The following is a 20,460-nucleotide window of genomic DNA, read 5'->3' on the forward strand; positions in this document are numbered from 1 at the left end:
ACCAGGGAAGGAATCTGCTGGCTCAACTCCTCCCCGCACGGGACCAAAGAGGAACGGGGTACCCAGTGACCATTTTGGCCACCACACTGGACGGCTGGCCGGTGCCTAGCGAGGGTGGGAGAGGCCGGAGCACGGGCTGCGGTGGGCTGGGGGTGCAAGGGGGCTCCCTCCCCAGGCCGACCCCGCAGAGGAGCGCCCCCCCCCGCCGACCGCGAGCCCGGGTCACGCCCGCCCGCAGGCTGGATGGCCCCTCCAGGCGAAGGAGGGACCCGAGTCCGCGCCCAAAGCTGCCGCCCTCCGGGCGACTCCGGGCTGCGCCCAACTTCGGGGCCAGCAGCCGCCGGCCGCAGCCCACCCATCCGGTCCCGACGCCCTCCGCGCCCAGCGCCGCCTCGCGCCCACCCGCGCCGCCTCGCGCGGGAGCCGTTACCCCCCAACGAAGCCGCGGCTCCCGGGACAAAGTCCGGTCCGCTACCCGCCCGAGCCGCACCTCGGCTCCTCCCTGACAAAAAAGTTCTCGGTCGCCGGCCGCCCAGGGGGGCCCGGCGTGAGTCTCTCGCCCGCGCTTACCAGAGCAGCTCCGGGAGCTCCAGCGGCAGAGACTCCACTCGTGCGCCTCACAAACGGCCACGACGGCGGCTGCTCGGCTTTCTCTCTGTAGCAGCACTCCCTGCCCCTTTTCTTCCTAACAGAACGGGTCCTGGCGAGCCATCTTCCCCCTCCTCTCACTGACTGACAACCCAGCCCCGAGAGCCGCCACTGCCGCCAGCCACTCTGACAGGCACGACCAGGGACCCGTCCCCAAGCAGCCAACCACCACCGCCCCACGCCCGTTCAGCCTATCGTCGGCCCCCGGGGTGGAACCAGAACAACTTCTCCACCAATAGAATCTACCTCTGCTGGGCCTGGGGCGGAGTCATGAGATGGGCGGGAGGGTGATTTTTTTGAGTGGGCGTGGTCTTTGCAATGGGCGTGGTCGGGGCTTCTACAGATGATGATTGACTGCAGCGTTTGTGGTGGCCACAAAGCTACAGTGATCGGAGCAGGTCTCTGTAGACTCCGAATTCTGAAATCTTGTGGTCACCTCGGAGGACATAAGCCCTACTGGGTGATGTGAGAAGGCGAGACAAATTGACATTCATTTATTGGACAGAAGGATTTACTTCTCAGTAATTCAATCCACAAGAATTTATCAAAATCTTAACCAGAGGCCAGGAGTTTGGCCTAGTGGTAGAGTGCTTGCCCAGCATGCACAAAGACCGGGGTTCAATTCCTCGGTACCACATACATAGAAAAAAGCCAGAAATGGTACTGAGGCTCAAGTGGTAGAGCTCTAACCTTGAGAAAAAGACTAAGGACAGTGCTCAGGTCCTGAGTCCAAGCCCAGGACTGACAAAAAAAAAAAAAAAGAGTCGCTGAGGGTGAAATGTACATTTTTGCTAGTGGTAATAAAATTTTAAAAAATCTTAATTATATCAATGTTTTTGGATTATACGTTGAATTTTTAAAATAGATTTCAATAATTCCCTTTTCATTAACTTTTTTCTGTTGTCCCTGTTTTCTCTCAAACATGCATTGCATGTTTGACCTGATTTGTACTAGCTCACCCACAAGTAAGTCCCCACCCACAGGAAAAGAAACCATTGTAGTGTGATACTTATAAATGGGAAGGACTTCTGTAAAAGCACTAAGTGATCTTTTCAAACATGCAGAGAGAGAGAGAGAAAAGGTTTAATGAGCAAGGAGAATGAAGGACAAGAAATGATTCAGCTTAAGCAAGTCAAGGAACTTTATAAGAAAGAAGTTTGAGTCATTCCTTAGAAGATACATAGGCCAGTTGTGCTATGATGCCTGACACCTGTAATCCCATTTACTTAGGAGGCTGTTGCAGTAGGTTGCAAAATTTAGCAAAATTTTGTGTCAAGGAAAGGGCTGGGGGTGTGATTCAGTGGTAGAACTAGCAAATACAAAGAGGCCCTGGGTCAGTATCATTAAAAAAAATTTAAAGTGAGCTTTCCAGGGAAGAGGGAGAGTCATATGGAAGAACAGGAGTGATTGGGTACCCCTGAGAAAACAGTAAATAGGTAGGGCCAAAAAATGAAGAATGAGTTTTAAAAAATTAGACTATGCTAGAAGTAAAAGGTTGAGATGAAACCTAAGGGTCAAGGGTTGTTGTAAAATATATAGACGATCACCATCCAACAGTGCTTTCTACAATGAGAGGGGAAAAACAAGAGTTACACATGGTTACTGACATTGGCGGTGTGGGTACTGATGTGTTAGTCAAGGTATCTGGTAATGGGAAAGCCAGTAAGGACCAGAGAAATATTCCATGATCTGAAGAGCTAAACCAGGCTTATGGAAATGGGAATGGAAGACAGAAGGAAATATTTATTTCCTGAACTTTGCAAGGTTCTTCATTTGTAAAAGAGAAAGTGGAAGATTACTGCACACACACAGCTAGATAATGAGCAGGTACAAAGGTAAGCAAAGATTAGTGTTTTAATATAACAGTAGAAGAAATGACTCTAGGCAGAATGTTCTTGACTAAGAGTTCAAATAATTTTCTTCAATCAAGCCTTGGATTTTAGGGTGATTAGGACTTTCTAAAAGAGATGTAAAACTGAGTTGGATCCTGAAAACTGGGGAAGAATTTGAGTCAGAAAAATCTGATGAAGGGAACTTCTGGAATATCTGCAGATAGCAATGTAGCTTGAACACAGGCACAAATATTCAAAAGGAAAATGCTCTTTCCTTTAGTCTCGTGGCTTCCTGTCTTCTCATTTAAATCACTTAAAAGGCTTTCCAAAATTATTACTGCCCAAACCCCATCCCACACCAAATCAGAATACTGAATAAAGGGGAAGGGACTGAATATTTCAATCTTTTGAAGGCTTTCCGACTTTGATAAAGTACAAGGAAGATGAATATCAGGGGTTGACTTTTGTAACATTTTACTAATACTAATTCAGAACTCTCATAAGATGGATCAAGTAGAGAGAAACCGAAATCTCCTAAGTATATTTACAATGTTTTCTTCCAGCAAGAAGACAGGAAGGAGTTTGCTGCCTAACTTCACTTCCTGTTTTGCAGTATTAAGATAATACAAAAATCTAAATCAAGCCTTTCTCTAAGAGTAAAGCCAATGTACACATTCTTTCTTGCAATCGACTTTCTATCATGATTTGTATAGAAATGAAATAATTTCTGACAATAACAGTCTGCAGTTAACTGTTTCATATAACCATTTATATTTTAGTAGCCAAATACCAGAAAATGCCTAAGAAAACATTGTTTCAAAAGTAAATGCTTTTAACCTACTTTGTAAAAAGTCAGCATATTCCATCCCTTTCCTATCCTTCTTTTTTAGTTTTTAACAATTGAATGCACACATCTACATTAACTATTAAAATGCATTTACTTTCTTGAAAGTAAGTTTATAAGAAATCCAGTTGAACATTATGTGACATGAACATTAAAAGTAAGTTTATAAGAAGTTCAATGAAACATTATTGACATGAACATTTTACCTATGTTAAGCTTTAGGAACATTAAGGAAAAATTAGCTCCAATATAGCTCTATGGCAGTCAACAAGTAATATTTATATATTACTTGCCAGTCCTGGGCTTGGGCTCAGGGCTTGAGCACTGTCCTTGGACTTTCTCAAGGCTAGCACTCCACCACTTGAGCCTCAGCACCAAGTCCGGCTTTTTGCTATGTATGTGAGGTACCGAGGAATCAAACCCGGGTCTTCGTGCATGCTAGGCAAGCACTCTACCACTAGGCCAAACTCCCGGCCCTAATATTAATATTTTAAATGAAACAAAGAACTCTGTCTATAGAAACAAACATAAAAAATCTTACAAGCAGGGCCAGGAGTTTGGCCTAGTGTTAGAGTGCTTGCCTAGCAGGCGCAAAGAGCTGGGTTCGATTCCTCAGTACCACATACATAGAAAAAAGCCAGAAGTGGTGCTGAAGCTCAAGTGGTAGAGCTCTAGCCTTGAGGAAAAGCCCAAAGACAGTGCTGAGGCCCTGAGCTCAAGCCCAGGATTGGCAAAATATAAAATAAAATAAACTTACAAGCATTACTTTAATTGTATATTAAACATATAAAAAGAGAGAGAGAGAGAAAAAAAAAAAGAATGTGCCTAAAAGGTCACTGACGGGCTTGTGAGTTCCATTTTAAGAGAAGTATCCTGGCCAAAGCCCCCAGCTCAAGAAGCAAGACTACCCAAACTATGTTGTATGGTGTACAACCTCTTTCACAGGCTCTGAGGGCAGCCCAGATTAAAAGGTGACCTGACAGGAACACTCCAAACCAACAGAGGAGATAGTGAATATCTACACCCATTCCCCTTTAACAACTTGAACTGGATATGGGAAGAGAAAAATCAGTAACCAAATGGGAGCAAAAGCAAGTCAGACAATACAAGGCAGACTTAAGGAGCACACAGTGGAGAGTAAAGAGGTTGGCCATAGGGGCACAGAAGGAGAAGCAAAGTAGAACGAGTCATTATCATAAAAATAGAGACAGCAAAGTCCTGCAACACAGGGGTAATAGAATGACCCATTTCCTGCAGCTGCACAGGAGGAGCCCTGAAGATTCCCATCTCCATCACCTTAGGTTTATAAAGATATTCCATAACTATGGACCTTGATATTATTTTTTATTGTAATTACTAAAAGGGTTACATGATATTTGCCAGATAGAAGGTGCATTAATTCACATACATTGATACCCTTTCACATGTCTTGGTACCCATTTCCCTCCCCCCCCCCACACCCCCCAGGACCTTGATATTATGATACATACTTTGGGTTGGTTTCCATCCAAGTTCCTGGCTCACAACTCCTATAACTCTGGCTATTCTCTTCTAGAACAATAAAGCATTTGGCCCTTTGTTGGGTTCCTGATGCAGCTTTGAAACAGTGTCAGAAAGACAAGGGTAAAGAATACTCACTTGCTGTAATGTCAAAGCCCTCTAGGTCTTAGGTGCAGAATTTGCCGCAGAAAGCAAAAATCCCTAATTCTTCTTGCTGCCTATCCTCTACTAGCTCCCACCCCCCCCCCCCCCCCAGTGGCCGGCCATAGAAATTAGAAATCTACTCTCATCTTCCCTTGCCCCTATTTCTTAGAGATGACCAGAAAGAAACTCTCTGACTTGCTTTGTCTGACTGTAAATCTGAAGACTCCTATTTCAGAAGGGGTCTACTCTCTAACCTCAGAGAAAAGAATGCTGCACAAAGAGATCAAGAAGAATCTGAACAGACAGGCTTAGCTACGTTTCCCATTCTGTCTATTATTAGTATTAGATCATACCTTTTTGTCCAATCAAATTCCTACACAGTTGTCCACACTTCAAGCATGCTTATGCAATGAAGTCCCCCATAAAAAACAAAAAGAACAGGGTTTAGATTGCTTCTGGACATGTGAGCATGCCAAGGCCTGCAGTATAGTGAAGAAGAATTTACCCCTTCACTCTGGTGAAAATAATAAAAGAATTCAGCCGCGCTCAGGGTGGTAACACAGATAAACTACTGAAGCTCCTGCGCTATACAACCTTCCAGATCTCCCCCACTAAGTCTCTTCATATTGCTGCTTATCCATATCTCTGAAAATACCCTAGTAAACAAGCAGTGTTTTCCCAAGATCTATGAGCCATTTTAGTAAATTGATCAAGTATAAAAAAGGGAGATAAGGCCCCTGAGTGCAACAAATAATTCAGAAATTCCCGAAGTCTAGACTTGTGACTCATAATCTGACCCTCTAAACCTCTGGGTTGAGATGCTACCTCCAAGTAGAGAATCAGAATTGAATTGAATTAGAGAGAGCCCAACTGGTGTCTATACAACAACTACACAGTTGTTTGCTGGCTTGCTAATGGGAGAAATCCTCACACATTTGGCATCTTAGAAGTGATCTGTGCTATGCATATGTAGGAAGAGAAATGAGTGTTGTTTCCTGCCCTCTCCTACCCTTCCCCCTGCCCATTTCCCACATGGATTGAGTGAAAAAGTGAACCAATTGTATTTTGTGAAGAGAATATTTTATTTCAAAGCTGGTTATGGGCTTTTCTAGAAATCAAATTCCTAGAAAAAAAAGAAAACACCTCCACTTTTAAATTAAATATTATATTCTTCATTTTATTAAAACTATACAACAAACATTTGAAGAAGAAGCAAAATCTGCTTTCTTTTGTCTTTTAAGGATTGATGGTTCTTATTTATCAGCAAGTCATGTAGATAGGATGGAGAATCCAGTGATGAACTGCTACCCTCAAGTGACAGGAAATGAAAAACATCCACATACATCTTCTAAGACATTTTATTAACCAACGTCTTCCAGAAGAATTATGATTGGGAGCAAATTATCATGCATCTTTTATAAATCACATTTTAAAATATTGTATGATAGAGGAGAAAGGCATTTCTTTCTTTCTTTCTTTCTTTTTTTTTTTTTTTTGCCAGTCCTTGGCTTTTGCTCAGGGTCTGAGCACTGTCCTTGGACTTTCTACCACTTGAGCCTCAGCTCCACTTCCGGAGCTGAGGAATTGAACCGGGGTCTTCATGAATGCTAGGTAAGCACTATACCACTAGGTCAAGAAAGGCATTCATCATATTGGATGAAAAAGATGGATTGAAGATTAAAGATAGGTGATTATATATATATATATATATATATAGCAAAGTAACATTTACACAAGTGTTTATTGTCAGAAGGATATATCAGTAATGCATAACCCTTCCTAATGGATGACTAAAATCCCATTGGTAGAGAAATTTATGGACAAACTTTATTTTCTACTTTATATGTGTGTTTCACTTACAGAATGTTCTACACTAAATTTTAGTTTTGTAATCAATTAAGAAGTGGAAACAGTGTTATGTATATTGCTTTTTGTTAATTCTGCCTAAGTGAAACTCAACTAAACATTCTTCTTTTCACTTTTAACCAATATACTCTTAATTGGTTTTATTCAAAATTCTTTATAATGTACTTCTAAATCCTCTGGAGAAGTTCCTAGTTTTGCTGACAAGCAAAAGACCTCACCAATGAATATTTAATATAAAAGCATGAACCTGTAAATACATTTGCTCTGCCAGATGGGGAGTCACATATTTAATAATAACAGAAAAAAATGTTGGTAAATATGATAAGCCTTGATATCCTCAGAGGAAATTGAAATGTACTTTGTCATCTTGTTGACTCAAAGGGAAACTTCAAAAACACAAGTTAAAGGACTACACAAACTAAATATAACAAATAGTAATGAATTTTTATTTTTTCAAGTTTGCATACCTATTACCAAGTACAAAGGCCAAGTGTTGGGAAATAATGGTGTTTTTCACTATGTTCATTAGCACAATGTGTTACAATAGGGATCAGCTGAACATCTCATTATATACTATCTTGGATATCTCCAAAATCATTTCCCACATGTTGGCCCCTCTGTCAGAAGCTGAAACAACAATCATGCCATACATTTCCTTGGTTTCTTTGCTGAATGGCATGCAATGAAATGACCAAGCACAAACCCCGGAAGAAGGGTAGATGCGGCTAAGACCTCAAAGGCCAGCTGCACTGAGAAGGATGGAAGGAATGGCAAAGACAAGACACATCCTTGGACAGTTCTGCCAGCTACTGTCTCTGGTTCATAAGGACAAAGGGAGTCCACCACATGAATAATACTTCCATTTTTCAATTTTGTTCTCATCTACTTAGTCATCACCACCACACCCTCATATTTATGCCAAAAAAAATGTCAGTAAGAGAGCACAGCATCACCAAATGTTCAGTAAGAATGAGCCTGGCTTCCATCTCTTCCACCACCCTGTAAAAGTGACATAATCCATCACCGAAACAGTCTCTCCTGCTCCTATGATGCTGGCATGCCATAACATATATTCTTTTGCCTTGTCTGTTTATGGTAGCACAGTCATTTTCAGGGCCAGCCTACACTGTGTCATTTAAAAGGTGCTATCCACAAAATCTCTACCTCTGTGGAATGGACTGTGGTTCTAACCCTTAAAGTCACTCCTAAGAATATTTTACAAAGTCAAACTCACTGGCGGTTAAAAAGCCACAAGAGCCATTAAAAAAAAGTAGTGAAGATTAATGGTTAGTCCTTAAGAAACAAGAGAGCTTTGGGAAAAGAATATGGAGGGCAGATGAAAGGAATACAGATAGCTGAGACCAGAACAGAGTACCTAAGGAAAACTTAAGCTTTGGAGACCATGAGGAGGAAAATATTAGCTGAGACTGAGAACAATCAAGGTGATGAGGGAAATTCAATAAATTCGAGGAGCCAGACACTGATGGCCCCCACCTACAATTCTAGCTATTCAGGAAGCTGAGATCTAAGGATCTTAGTTTGAAGCCAGCAGGAAATTCCATGAGACTTTTATCTCCAATAAACTACTCACAAAAGGTGGGAAATAGAACTGTGGCTCAAGTAGTAGAGCACTAGCCTTGAGCACAAAGAGGCTTAGGGACAGTACCCAGGCTGTGAGTTCAAGCCCCTGAATTGGCAAAAAAAAAAAAAGAGCAAAGCTACATAGACAAGGTCAGTCCTGCCTGTTCTGCAAATGTACATTGACATATGCCTGTATCCTAGCTACGCAGGAAAGTGTAGAGGAAGCTAGCCCAGGCAAGCAAGTCCATGAGACTCATAGCTCCAGATAATCACCTTAAAGACAGAAGTGGAGCTGTAACTCAAGTGGTAGAACACTAACCCAGGCTCTAAACTGAAGCCTCAGGACAGCATGCCCACAAAACGTATAGTAGTAAACCCTTCCCCCCATGTATCCTACGACCCCTCAGGAGATGTCTGAAACTAAGAACAATACAAACACTATACATATTATGTGTTGACTGTACATAAGTACTTATGAACATTTACCTTATAATTAAACAAAGCAAGAGATTATCAGTAACTAGTAATTAAACAACCATTATTTAACAATATGCTATAATAAAATTGCCAAGATATCATACATTGGAGCTATTACTAAACAAGGCTGGCTTGAACAAATACACTACAATGTTGCAACAGTCTAGCTGAAACTAAGGCAACTACTAAGTGACGAATAGGCTGTAACCTATACAACATGGGTATGTTGAATGAGATGAGTCATGTCCGGGGCGGGACATGCGATTTCATTGTGCTATTCAGAATGGCTCACAGTTTACAACTTACAAGCTATTTATTTGTGGAATTTTCCGCTTAATATTTTTAGACTGCTGCTGACCATGAGTTACTGACACAGAAGAAAGCAAAACTTTGACATATACATTAAAAAGCAGGAAAAAAAAACCTAAAAATATGGTTAGCATAATGTGTTGTCACAATGTATCCATGCCTACTCAACTTCATTAAGTGGAATCATATAGTACAGACACTTTTGTGTTTGGCTCTCTTTTCTCTCCATATTGTGTTTTGTGTTATTTTTGCTAGTCCCGGGGCTTGAACCCAGGGCCTGAGCACTGTCCCTGGGCTTTTTCCACAAGGCTAGCAACTCTACCACTTGAGCCACAGCACCACTTCTGGCTTTTTTATGTATGTGATACCAAGTAATCAAACCTGAGTCTTTGTGCATACTTGGCAAGCACTCTACTAAAGGCCAAACTCAGCCCTCGGTATAATTTTAAATTGTACACTTTCATTGCTGCATGATAGTTTGTTGTATGGATGTGAGAATGGAGAGATTGGGGTGGGGAGGGGGGAATGGAGGGTATTAGGAAGAATGCCTCTGACAACATTGCACCGGGCTCCTCAGTGCACATAGGCATGCACTTCTGGTGTGTATGTCCAGGAGTGGAATTGCTAGGTCTAGAATCAGCACATCTTTCCTTTGCATCATATTGCCAAATCATTTTCTAAATTAATTATGACTCTTACACCCACCATTGGAATATAAGAATTCCAGTTACTCTACATGCTTGCCAATATTTGAATTATCAGTCTTTTAAATTCTAGCTATTCTGGTGGGAGTGTAGTGCTGTCTCATTGTGGCTTTAATTTGCATTTCCCTGATGACTAATGCAGACCTTTTCGTGCTGTCATTTTAAAGTATCTCTGCATGTCTGTTTTATTGCAGATCACTACTCAGCCACATTTAGATTCAGAACCAACAATCATTTATTAAGTCCCGACTGTGAGTCAGAACCTACATGTGTTCCAATCTTATACATACTCATACTTCCATGCAATTTTTCTCTGGACTTAGTAGTTTCTGGACAGTCCTGCTGGCTTAGCTCTGTGGATTATTACCTCTGACATTCTGGGGGGTGAAGAATATCCCAACAGGATTAGGGGAAAGGGTAGGAATTGGATTGGGTGTGGAGAATTAAAATATCACCACCACTGGATTTTCAAACTATATGGATGAAAAAGCATCGATGACAGTTTCTTCAAGTAAAATCTAAGCTATCATCCATAAAATAGGATAACTATTAATACTGTTAAGAGGCAACACCAGGTTTCATAAGTAGGAGCAAGGTGAACAAGTGTTAGATGGTATTGTGAAATAAAAACCTCCCAGGAAGGTTTTCCTTCTGTATGACTCAGAGACTGAAGAGGTTCTCTGAAAGGGTGGGTGAACTTCTCCTAACACAATGTACTTTGAAGGCCAAACACAGGTTTACTTGGCCTCTTATGCTACCTGACAAAGAATTTCATCTAGAAGTGGCAAGAGACTTGTTCTATTTTAGAATAAGAGTTTCTGGATTTCCTTTCCATGCATCTCAGCCAAAAGGTGGTAGGAGATGGTAGCAGCTGGACCTTTCCTGACTGCTTCCGTTAAGGATTGGGTAGAGTGTATGAATACAATATTCCATCCAGAGCTTGATCAGACTGTGATATTATCAGCTTGGAGAGTGTAGCAAAGAATGAGAATGAAGGAAAAGAACTTGGGAAGATTGCTAAGTAGCAGCCCTGAACAGTTAGACATGCTTTTATTTAACAGTTACCCTGCTGAGATCTCACTGGAAGAAAAACCCTAAAGAATAGCTGGAGAAGATGAATGACGTTGAATATGGTCACAGTACTTTATGTACATGTATGAAAATAGAACAAGAAAACCTGTTAAAATTGCTCTCAAACAAGGGAGAAGAGAGATGAGGGAGAGTGATAGAGGAGGGGAGTTTGATCCATCTACATTAAATGCATATATTGAAATGTCACAGTGAAACTTGCTTCGTCCAACTAATACGTTCTAACTGGGAAAAAAAAATCTTTTAGAAAGAAATCAAAAGGAAGTAGACTTCCCTCTAAGTACCCAGAAAAGAATGCTGCCGGGCTGGGAGTTTGGCCTAGTGGTTAAAGTGCTTGCCTAGCATGCACGAAGACCCGGGTTCGATTCCCTGGTACCACATATATAGAAAAAAGCCAGAAGTGGTGCTGAGGCTCAAGTGGTAGAGCTCTAGCCTTGAGAAAGTCCAAGGACAGTGCTCAGGCCCTGAGCCCAAGCCCAGGACTGGCAAAAACAAAAAAAACAACAACAAAAAAATGGGCCGGGAGTTTTGCCTAGTGGTTAAAGTGCTTGCCTAGCACGCACGAAGACCCGGGTTCGATTCCTCGGTACCACATACATAGCAAAAAGCCAGAAGTGGTGCTGAGGCTCAAGTGGCAGAGTGCCAGCCTTGAGAAAGTCCAAGGACAGTGCTCAAGCCCTGAGCTGAAGCCTAGGACTGGCAAAAAAAAAAAAAAAAAAAAAAAAAAAAAAAGAATGCTGCCTGCTAACACTGTGATTTCAGACCTGTTTTAATTTTTATAAAATAACAAATTTTATTTATTTTTAGGCCAAAAAAAGGAGAATAGGCATTCCTCAATTGACCAAGAGACCACAAAAAGCCTAAAATGTGGGGCTGTGTTCAGTGAGGAAGGAGTGGGGCTCCAGGTTTAGTCAGGGACAGGCTGAAGGTGAGGAAGGAAATCTTGGAAGGAAATAAGGCATATGGTCAACCCTTTTTTCATTTTCCCTAAATCTACCATTATGATGTAAAGAACCCTGAGTTCCATGGTCACCACTGGACAGAAAGAACCAGCATTCTGACCTCCCTCAGCAACCAATCACATTGCCACATAACACATCTGGAGTGCACTTGAGTGATTAAAAAGTTAACCTCTCCTGGTGAACCATCTAGCTTGGCTGAAAGGACACAGATAGACTGCAACACAGGCGTTTTATCAATCATCTTTCCATCACTAGGACTAAATACCCAACTCAGGCTATGAAAATGAGGTTAACTTATCTCAGTGTTTGGAGGTTCAGAGTACAGATGGCATGCAGGCTCCATGGTGAGGTGGATCTGTGGCTGTGCCTTATGGTACAAATAGCAATGGTGAAAGCAGGTGCAAGAGCAAGCAAGAGATTGCATCTCAACTAGGAATAAAGGGGATGGGAAGGACTATGCCAGGCTTGCTCCTTCTATGGCAGCACTCTCAGAAGAATGGCCAAGGGGCAGGCTCAGGTGACTCACACCTGCATTCAGGAGACCAAGGATTGCAGTTCAAAGCCAGTCCAGGAAATGAAGTCCCTGAGAACTCTTTCCTCCAATTAACCAACAAAAAGCTGGAAGTAGAGCTGTGGCTTTAGTGATGGAATGCTCGCGTTGAGCACAAAAGCCTAGGGACAGCACATTGGCTGTGAGTTCAAGTCCTAAAACTGAAAAAAAAATTAAAAAAAAAACTGTTGAGGGTTAAGGGACTACCTGACATCCCCAATCACATCCACAATGATCTAAGGACCTCCCAGTAGGCCTCACTTCTTAAAGGGCCTAGCACCTTACTGAACCTTTAACTCATAAACCTTTGGAGGAACACAATCAGACAGCATTTGAGCCATAAAAGTACATTTTAGCTACGTAATTTGTACCTTGTTACATTTGCATGAACTAAGAGTGTCTCCTTATTCAAGTAATAGCACAGGATTGGGACATACGTCTGCTTAGAGAGGAATCTGCATTCCATTTCTCCTTCCCTAGGACACAGGAGATCTGATCTTCTGCCTTAAAATTCATTTTCTCAGCTTTCCTGTTTCCTAGAGAAGGAGAACTAGAATAAGCATCCTAATTTTGATAATGAATATTTCAGCTTCCAAAATTGTGAGCAAATGAATTTCTGCTCATTATAATTTACCTAGCTTGAGATTCTCTGTTCTATCAGAACAAATGAATCAATTCAGGGGATTTCTAGTCTTCCTTCCTGCTTCAGTGTCCTGCATCTACCAGTCCAACTTCTATAGAATAAACTCTCCTCCCTCTAGTAAACCTTTGCTTTCCTTACAACCTCAGCTCAAAAACAGTAACAGCCTCCCAGCTCTGTTTGTGCTTGGGTATCTCAGCATCTTTGCTGACTTTCTTATTTAACTACTCTTTTTTTTTTTTTTTGGTGGGTCAAAGGGCTTAAACTCTGGGTCTGGGTGTTGTCCCTGAGCTCTTCAGCTCAAAGATATAGCCCTATCCCTTGAGCCACAGCCCTATTTCCCATTTTTTAGTGATTAATTGGAGATGAGTCTCACATACTTTAGTGCACAGGCTGGCTTTGAACCGAGATCCTCAGATCTAAGCTTCCTGAGTAGCTAGGATTACAGGTGTGAGCCACCACGCCCAGCTCTTACTTACCTATATATCACTGTCAGTACTCCATATATATAATCAATTAACTCTAGTAATAGATGAATGACTAGTAATAGATGAATGAGTTTTTAAAAAGTGCTATGTGTGTGTATTAGCATACTTACACAAAATGAAATAGTATTCAACCTTTAAAAGGGTGTGAAATCCTGTTATTTTCAATGATATGGAATAATCTGGAGAACATTATATACAATAGGCCCAACTCAAAAAGACATTCCCTACAAAAAATTGAGAGCATAAGAAATCTTTTTTTTTTTTTTTTTTTTGCCAGTCCTGGGGCTGGAACTGAGGGCCTGGGCACTGTCCTTAGATACTTTTTGCTCAAGGCTAGTGCTCTGCCACTCCAGCCACAGCACGCTGTGTATGTGGTACTGCAGAATCAAACCCAGGGCTTCATGCATGCTAAGCGCACACTCTACCATTAGGCCACACTCGGGGCCCTAGAAGTAATATTTTAGGTGTTGAGAGTAATCAAATTGGTTGCAAAGCTAGGGAGGGAAGAGGAAATGGAACAGGAAAAGGTTGACCAATGAATGCAATGTTACAGTTGATAGAAATAATAAGTTCTGATGTTCCATATCACAGTCTTATGACTAGTTGATAGTATGGTAAATATTACAAAAGAGATGGAAGAGAAGATCTTAAATGCTTTGTCAGAAACAATAAATATTGAAAATTATAAGAATCTCTAAGTATCCTGATTTGATTCTTATACATTGTATAAGATGTATCAAATTATCACACGGTACCACATAAATATCTACAGTCAATGCAGTGGAGAGGCAAACTTGCTTTCCTACTTGCTTTGCCTCTAATTGATGTAAAAATTTTCACTTAGAAAACAAAATTATCAGCATGGCGTATTGGCTCACACCTGTAATCCTAGCTACTCAGGAGGCTAAGATCTGAGGATCCCAGTTCAAAACCAGCCCTGGGGCAATACAAAGCTGAGAGACTCTTATCTCTAATTAATCATTAGAAAATTGGAAATGAAGCTGTGGCTCAAGGGCAGGGTGGTAGCCTTGAGCTGAAGGGCTCAGAGACAGAGCCCAGGCCAGAGTTTAAGCCCCATGACCAAAAAAAAAAAAAAAAGAAAGAAAGAAAGAAAAAAAAAGAAAAAAAAATTATGGCTGGGCACTGGTTGTTCACACCTGTAATCCTAGCTACTCAGGAGACTGAAATCTGAGGAGCCCAATACAAAGCTAGCCTGAGCAGGAAAGTCCAACAGAATCTTATCTCCAATGAGCTACCAGAAAACTGGAAGTGTCACTGTGGGTCAAAGTGATAAAGTACTAGTCTTGAGCAAAAGAGCTCGGGAACAGCACCCAGACCCAGAGTTCAATCTCCATGACTGACCAAAAAAAAGGGAAATTATGAATTATAGTGCACCATAATACCACACACACATGTACACACACACACACACACACACACACACACAATGATTCTATTTCTCTTTTTTATTAAAGAATTTGTTAACATTGATTTTTACATCATATCTCAAGTGTCATGTTTAACAAACAAGTATTCAAGAAGGGAATTCTCTGTATAATCACTGGCACATAGATTTTAGATTTTAGATTTTGTTTCCAGTCAATGATGAGATGTAATGGGTCATATTTACCTGGAGAAGACAAAATCATTCAGAATAAAAGTGTTTCCTTTTTAAAAATATTAACATGCTTCCCATATATCAGGGGAAACTCTAACAGCATACATTTCAAAAGAAATCCAAGAGTAGAAAGGTTAGGATCTGACTACAAAAATGGTCAAACTAGATGATTAAAAAAAACCCACAATCTCCCTCTCTACCTTCCTTCCAACCAGAATTATTACACTTGAGTCTGAAGTCTCTAACCAGATTGACAGGCAGATTCTAACTTCTGTTTTACATCCCAGCATAGACATGATCCATGATTTTAATTTAAATACATTTGGGGTTCAGTTAGAAGTTGCCACTTTTTCAGAAGGACTGTGCTAAGTTTTTATTTCTTTACTAAAATTTCTATTTTCCATTTCTGGTTGTAACCTTCTTGCTTATGTCCTCTTGTCTCACCCATCTACTTGTTTTTGATGGAAGCCACTACACCATCCAAGAACAAAGAGATTTGAGAAGTCTCATCTCCAAACCCCAGGATATCCTATATTTGACTAAAAATATCTGTGACATTTGAAACTAGCAATGTTGTATGCTCATAGATGGATGAAGAGGTGAGGAGTTTGCAGTTTTGGAGAGTAAAATCTAGAGCTTTCAGAATACTAGAGAGCACAAAAGTGAAATTAAAAAGTCTTAAAAGCATAAATAGATTGAATCTGTCTTTCCTGGTATGTATGTGCCATACAATCCTAATACTGAAAGCCCTTCCTATGGGGCAGTAAGGAAAGGGGGCGGGGATCACATTAAAGCCCTGAAAACTGTAGAAGAGAAATCTCTCCCTCCCTCTCACTTTTTCTCCCTCTGTCTGTGACTCTCTGTGTGTCTCTTTTTTTGCCAGTACTAAAGGCTTGATTTCCAGACCCTGTACACTTGCTTATTTTTTTTCACTCAAAGCTGAAGCTTTACCATTTGAGCCATACCTCCAATTCCTTCCTTTTTGCTGGTTATGGAGATCAGAGCCTCGCAGATTTGCCTGCTCCAGCTGGTTTTGATGCACAACCATCAGATCTCTTGAATCATTAGGATTAGAGGCATGAGCCACCAGGGCCCAGCTACAAATCCTCTTTAATGGTTGAATCTCTTTCTTCCTTAAAAAAAATATTTAACATTCAAAGGGATACATATTATCATTAAACACTTGAAGCAATATGTTTTTAAAAAAACATCAGAAATATATAGAAATACTTCTTGCCTTCTCTTGTCTCTGTCTCCTGGGCAATATGACTCTTGCTGTGGAATCCTGAATCAGCTGGCTGCTTATTTCAATCCTAATGAGAAATTCTAGCAGAAAACCTTCTATTGTATCATATTGACAAATGTTAGATGTTCCTTAAATGCTTATTGAATGAATTAATTGACGAAATAAAATGATGAGAGGCACTAAGCACAATGGCTGGAACAAAGTAAAGTTGTCATCAATTACAGCTATTATTACTTATCACATTCTTGTTTTTAAAGGAAATTAAAAAACTCAAAACTTATAAAGTGTCTCCTTTCAGAGGACTTAAAAACTCAGATAGGTAACACACATTCTGAAAGAAAACAAACAGATCATGTCACAATCCAGCAACCTTTCACACAGAAAAGCCTTACATAAACCTGTCTCAGGATCATAGACAATGTTGTGTTTGCATAACTCCAGGAACAATGAATGCCTATTTCTGCAAGAAAGAAATGAACTAAGAGTGCATGAGAATGCAGATATTCCATTTCTGTGACATTCAAAAGTGGATTTAAGATATTATCTGAGAGTTTACTTTTATCTTTTCAACTTCTTTGCTACAGTTCCATGTATTTATGGTAACAATATAAAAACAAAGATATTGGGGTAATTTATTTTACTTCTGCCCAACCTGAGCTTATAAAGCAGAAGAGAAACTTCAACAAAACCCAATAGTTAAGATTTGGTAGATCAGCTTCCTTAGAAGTGTATCTTGTCAAGAATTTCAAGTGTTTCCTAATTTAGTAATGTTCTGGAGTGTGTTGCTCACTGACAACTAACTAATTACGTATAATCTTTTGAAAGAGAATTGTTTTCCTGCCCACAGTGTATCAAGAAAGCAGAACACGGTTGTGCTATTACTGAGTACTTTCTGTAATTTAAAGCACAGAAATCAATTTATATTTGTGTGTGTATTATCTCATTAATAAAAGATAAAGTCAGCTGGCTAGAACAGAGAAGGCTGATATTACATTACTTATTTTGAATATATTTCATTTGGCTGAGTCTTAGAAAGTTCTCTGATTTTAAGTGGTTTAGTGTGGCCACAATAACAAGTTCTGATGTTAACTAGGTCAACAAGGAAATTTGTGCAATAGGAAGATGAAAAAGCCTCTGCTTGGCTAATTAAGTGGCTCAGTGATAAGCCATCAGAGTCTTGAGCTCTACCCATTTCTCTGTTCAGTGGGTTGGTGTTCAGTGGGTTGGTTCTGGAGCTTTAATTTAGGGCCTGGGGACTGGTCCATGCACATTTTTGCTCGAGTAGCATTCTACCCACATGAGCCATAACTCCACTTCTGGCTTATTGGGGTCTTTTGTTTTTGTTTTGCATTTTGATAGTTAGAAATAAGAATCTCATGGATACTTTCCTGTTGGGGTTGGCTTCCAACCAGGATCCTTATATCTCAAGCCTGGGCAGGTGGAATTATAAGTGAACCACCAGAGCTGAGCTAGTACTAGCTTAGTTTTAAGAGGCTGATTCTTTTCTTATAGTTATAATAGGCCCAACAGCAAACTCTAAGCAACATACCTTTTTGGAAAAGTTACTTAACTTCTTTACATATTTAATTTTCAGTTCATGAAATATTTTCTATGGTATCTTGAAAGAATTAAAACAGATATGTAAGCAAATATTAATGGAGATATGGGTATAAACACTCTTACTCAAATACCTATACAAAAATAGATAGTAAATATTTGTTTCCTCCCTTGCCCAGTGCCCTATGGGAAATGCTATCTGCTGAATGAAGTGAGACTATTTTGGAGTATTTATTTATTTACTTCCAAACATAAATATTTTTATACACACACACACATGTTTTTCTATTTTAGGTATAACTGTGACGCACAGAAACGTTTAAGACTAGGAAGTCATGTAAATGCAAGAACATTAAATACTAGGTCTTTTTCCTAACATGTTAGGAGACCTGGGGTAAGATTCATAAACTTGCAGAGTTCCTGCTTTCTCATCTTTAATGTGATGATACTAATATGTAACTCACAGGATATTGAAAGTTAAAATAAATCATATCTGTAGAATCCTAGCACAACGCCTAATAAAAAATAAACACTCAGTAATAGCTGTTAGAATTGTAGAAGTTATTGAAGATGTAGACATTTCAAACAAACTTGTGGCAATTTGTCTTAAGATTTCCATGGAAATCTCCAAGCAGAATGGAATAAACTTACAAAAAGAAAGAGATGATACTCTTTCACTGACAGCCTGAGGTTAGAACTTATCTGCCTAGGCAATAAGACAATTATTTGAAACCCAAAAGAAACAACTTTCTATTTATCTTATTTCTAAGGTAACTGTTGTGTCACTTGCAAAACAGTCCAGGCACAAATTGGATACCATCTGTAAGTTCTCAGATTTCATTCTGTTAGAGTGTGTAGAGAAATATATTCTTGTCTAAGGGAAAGAATAGAATTCAGAGAATTTCTTTTATATTTTTTTCTAATTTAAATCTGTGCCATTTTTAGGTTTCTTATGTGAAAAATAAATTCTTATTAGATGCTTGTGTTTAGGATCTGCTCTTTCTCTCATAACTCAACTGGGTTAATAGCCTCCCCATCTAGCTGTCAGATCAGAGCTCCAATAGCAGTTCCCTCATATCTTTGGCTAGGTCTCTCTAGTTCACATTCACTTAATTATCATGCCCAGGAGAGGCGTAGTTTCACCAATCCATTACCTCTGGAAAATGTTCCATAATTTGAATTTCATGGTCACCTTAAGATCTTCCTTAAGGTAGACACTCAACACTCCACAATTTTGTGGGGGGTTTTTTGCCAGTCCTGGGGCTTGAACTCAGGGTCTGGGTACTGTCTTTGAGCTTTCTCAAGCTTACACTCCACCACTCCAGAAGTAGTGCTGGCTACTACTTCTGGCTTTGTCTATGGTATGTGGTATGCTGGAGTCAACCGCAGGGCTTCGTGCATGCTAGGTAAGCACTCTACCACTAGACCACACTCCCAAGCCACAAATCAGTTTTTATAGAAATAATCAGATTGGTTGTCCATATTTGTTTTCCTTTTTGTTGTGGTATTAGAGTTTGAACTCAGACACTATACCATTTGAGCTATGCCACCAGCTCATCATTTCCTCCTTCAAACAATATTCCAGAACAAAGGCAAAATAACTATTTTGGGGTGTGTGTGTGTGTGTGTGTGTGTGTGTGTGTGTGTGTGTACACGCGTGCACGCGCACAGCAGTTATGAAAACTGAACTCAGGGCCTGGTTGCTGTTCCTGAGCTTTTTTGCCCAAGGATAGCTCTCTACCACTTAAGCCAGATCTCCACGTCAGGCTTTTTGAAGATTACCTAGAGGTAAGAGTCTTGTCATTTCTGACAGGGCTGGTTTCAAACTGTGAGCCACCAGCCTCTGGCAAAATAGTTATTTTGACATGCAAGTCTGATCCTGACATTATCCTGAGTAAAACAGCCCAGTAGCCTACACTGGGCATTTCTTAGCATAGCATACAGATACATTTCCCTTACTCAACTTTCTAATCATATCTCTTCAACTTCCTGTCCCCGGGTATTTTGTCCCTTTTTATCTGGCCATTCTACATGACTTCATTTCTCTAAAAATGATGATCTCTTCTGTTAATATGCCTTTTCACTTATTCCCTCTGCTTTGCTAGCTAATCTTCTACTTGAGAGTCCTTGCTCATATGTGAAAATTCTACTTACATGTCTCTTGGGAAGTTGTCCCTATTACAAAAATTGCTCATGGCTGGCCACCTGTAATCCTGACAAGTAAGGAGGCTAAGATCTGAGGATCATGGTTTAAAGGCAGCCCAAGCAGGAAAATCCATGAGACTCTCAGCTCCAATTAACTACCAAAAAGCCAGAAATGAAGCTGTGTCTCAAGTAGTAGAGTGAAAGAGCTAAAGGACACCATTCAGGCCCCAAGCTTTAATTCTAGCCCCCCCCACACACAG

General features: G+C 40.3%; 1 protein-coding gene across 7 annotated transcripts in view; it reads right to left on the reverse strand.

The window, feature by feature from the left end:
* Positions 1-20,460, reverse strand: part of Hycc1 (hyccin PI4KA lipid kinase complex subunit 1) — a 153,684-nt gene that overhangs the window by 92,635 nt on the left and 40,589 nt on the right. The window contains exon 1 of one of the 7 annotated variants that reach the window (XM_090332748.1): positions 571-817. The exons of the other annotated variants lie outside the window; for them this stretch is intronic. The gene's annotated coding sequence lies outside the window, so the exon portion shown is untranslated. Of the gene's footprint in view, positions 1-570; positions 818-20,460 lie in introns of those variants that run through there. 7 annotated transcript variants of the gene reach the window in all.

This window comes from Megascapheus bottae, chromosome 5 (genome assembly GCF_031878675.1).
Source record: "Megascapheus bottae isolate mThoBot1 chromosome 5, mThoBot2.hap1, whole genome shotgun sequence".
Taxonomy (NCBI): Eukaryota; Metazoa; Chordata; class Mammalia; order Rodentia; family Geomyidae; genus Megascapheus; species Megascapheus bottae.